Source organism: Ziziphus jujuba, chromosome 5, assembly GCF_031755915.1.
Source record: "Ziziphus jujuba cultivar Dongzao chromosome 5, ASM3175591v1".
Classification (NCBI taxonomy): Eukaryota; Viridiplantae; Streptophyta; class Magnoliopsida; order Rosales; family Rhamnaceae; genus Ziziphus; species Ziziphus jujuba.
The window spans coordinates 30,829,002-30,832,312 of record NC_083383.1 but is presented as its reverse complement, the minus strand read 5'-3'; the positions used below and the strand labels follow the sequence as shown (position 1 = coordinate 30,832,312).

The 3,311-nt window shown below is 44.0% G+C and overlaps 1 long non-coding RNA gene across 1 annotated transcript; it reads right to left on the bottom strand.

The window, feature by feature from the left end:
• Positions 1 to 258: 258 nt before the first annotated feature.
• Positions 259 to 2,703, bottom strand: LOC132803921 (uncharacterized). Its single transcript, XR_009639159.1, has 3 exons — positions 1,993 to 2,703; positions 1,819 to 1,879; positions 259 to 694 (listed from the first exon to the last, which is right to left on the bottom strand). It is a non-coding gene; the product is annotated as an uncharacterized LOC132803921 (long non-coding RNA).
• Positions 2,704 to 3,311: the final 608 nt, after the last annotated feature.

Below are 3,311 nucleotides of genomic sequence, written 5' to 3'. Positions count from 1 at the left end.
AAAGCAGTAAATTAAAAATTACAAAAATTACAAAATTTCTGATATTATCTAGTTTAAACATCAAACCGTAAATATTGCACAGTAAAAGTACCATACCTCATATACGACTATTCAAGGACAATAGCCAACAATATTGCAGCAATATAAAAACCTACCAAAAAAACATATACTGAAGCATGAGTATATTTCTATAACAACCTAAAAGAATGTTTACTCCAATGTAGCAAAATGTAAGTAAATTACCTCTCAGTTCTTGTGAACCTCTTTTTTGTGATTCTTTATGTCAGGACCCGTCCAGAATTCCTTCCCCGGAACCCTAGACAGCCCTGATCCCAGGGAAACCCTACCGGACCCTCCAAAGGAAAATCCAACAGAGCCTCCCCTAAGGGATTTACTTACCACAAATTACCTGCACTGAAAACGCACTTCTAAAAACATCCCCTTGTTCCTCCCACAAACTACAAACTGATTCCACAAATTCCAGCACTTCTCAAAGCAACAACAGTCCAGTGCATAAATAAAACAGAAGTATTCCAATAGTATACAGAGCTTTAAGAAGTGCTAAACAACAGAAATACAACAAGGCTGAAAAGAAATAATACACTGAGATGAAAGAGTACAAAGAAACTTCTCGAAACACAACAGCAGCGGAAAACTTGGTTCGCTCCGGAAGAACGTCTACCACCACTTGCACCTAAGGGAACGGAATTTAAGAGTGTGAGATGCTAATCATCTCCGTGAGTAACCCGAACTACTGAACACCTTTTAATAATAATAATAAAATAATAACAATTAAGGAGTGGAACAAATACCAACAATTAATAATAAATAATAATAACCTTTGGAAAATAATGATTTCCCTCAAAACTCTCACCAATCGCTCCGTTTGAAATGTTCCCTTTTTAAAACCTTTTCGCAAAACCCAATGTGCATACCTCCCAAAAACCAAGGGATTGAATAATTTAACAACAAAAATTAAATAAATACATACCCCAAATATATAATAAAAATATAATAAATCATAGTAAATAAATTTTGAACACCTTTGGGGTTTAAACCATTATTTGCAATTACACCGACAATTACACCTGACGCACCACACCATATACCGGTGATGCCCTCCGATACCCAGCGTCCCGAGCACCGACTGGCGGGAGGTTAAAGAGAGAAACCTGCAGTGGTCACTTCGGCGTCCCGACAGTACCGACTGCTAAAAACCATCACCCGGCCAAGGAGGGGGGCGGCTGTGCGCAACAATAACCTTGCCTGCCCACGGTCCAATGGCAACTCACGGGTGAAGTAATAACCGCACGCTAAACCACATAATAACCGCGTGCTAAACCACGTGTCCATACACCATACACCAGAACACCAATACTGTATGAGTGCGTCTAAAAATAAACATAAACAACCAACCGTACCGTTTTTCCAAAAACCACCGTGGGAAGTATACCAAAATTTCACAAAACACCATCCCACATATTTATCCAATCACCCGGTACGAAACAGCGATAACAACAAACCACAATTTTCTCGAAATACAAAATGCAACCATAAAAATACCGCGGGCATAATTTATAAAATTTAACCAAATATTTTCACAAAATATTTAACCCAATTATGCCCGAGAAATCACATTTGAAACCACGTAAAATTTAATACCGAAACATACCTTGCTCATGCATAACAAATAATTTAAATTAAACCGCATTAAAATCATAATTAAACCACACCACATGAGCATAATTAAATACTAAATTAAATACCAATTAAATTTAATTAATTGCCCAAAATAATTTTTGAAGGTGGGTCACTCACCTGGAGAGCGCAAATCAACTAAGATCCTCCTCGGGATCCACTCCACTACTCGCGCGTGCACCTAAACAACCATAGTGCACAAACCAAAAATATTAATATTTTATTCGGGTAATTCCCAAATGGATACCCGAGGAGCGAACACCAAGCGACATCTAAGGGTTACGAGTTATATACCGAATCGAAGCTCGCGTGATGAGGATCACGGATTCGGTCTTACTTTCCGGTGATCGAACCCGACGGGGTCGGAATCTCGCCGGAAAGCTTTTCGAGTTTCGGCTCCGCAATTCTCCCAAACCGTCGCGAATTGGCGGAAACGGAAGTCGGATTTGGGTTCAGGAGGTCGAACACTGCAGATTGGAGTTGGCCGGAAATTTTCGGGTACTCGCCGGAACAGTATTTTCCGGCGGGCCGCCACGTCACCGGCAACCGTCACCGGAACAGTATTTTCCGACGGTGGCCGTTTGCTGTGAAATTTTGCAGATATGTAGATCGTGAGGAGAGCAATCCAACGGGACAGACGGTGAGCAAAACGGAGGTCGGACGGCGGAGAAATCACCGTTTGAAGATTTTCGACCCCTCGCCGGAAAACGCTCCGATCCCGGCGCGTCGGTGGTCCGATGGCCGTGATTTTTGGTGGGTAGGCCGGACTTGAGGAGAGGATCAAGGCTGTCAGGCGCGTGTGGCCGGAAAATGGCCGGAACAGTGCCGATTCGCGGTGGCCGGCGGTGGAGGGGAAAAATCGCCGCCAAACTTCGGACGTCCGATCCGGGCGCGTCCGGCGGCCGTTCGCCGTGAAATTTGGAGGTTTTGCCGGAAATGAGGTGGGCAAGCTTTCTGTCCGGCACGTGTACAGTAACTCGGCCGGAACAGTGGAAAACTCCGGTGGCCGGCGGTGGCTCTCTCTCTCTCTTTCTCTCTCCTCTCTCTCTTTCTCTCTCTTCTCTCTCTTTCTCTCTCTTCCCCGAGAGTTTTTTCAAAATTAAAACCCCTGCGTGACACTGTTCATGCCACATGGACCAATCAGAAACTGACACGTGGCGTTTCACTGTTCACCGACCCAAAAAAATATTAAAATAATACGGTATCCGGTAAACTTCAAACGTCCATAACTTTTTAACCGAATGTCCGTTTTGAGCGTGCTGCTAGTCTCTGAACTCGTATCGACGAGCACTTCACAACCATGCATGAGTCAAAGCTCAATTCCCCATAAACAAAAAGTCAACTCCAGCACCCCTTGGACAGTTTGGACCGCAACTTGTTTCGTCCATAACTTTCAAACCGTAGCTCCATTTTCGACGTGCTACTAGTCTACGAACTCGTGGCATCGTGCACTTCGCCACGGTACCCTAGTCATCTCGCAGTTCCCACCGAGTCAAAAAGTCAACTTTTGACCCCTTTGGTCAACGGTCAACAGTCAACCTCGGTCAACGTGCACGGATTCCGGTGCGATTTGGGACGGGGTGTTACACTTTAAGTCTCCAGGTCTATCAAGC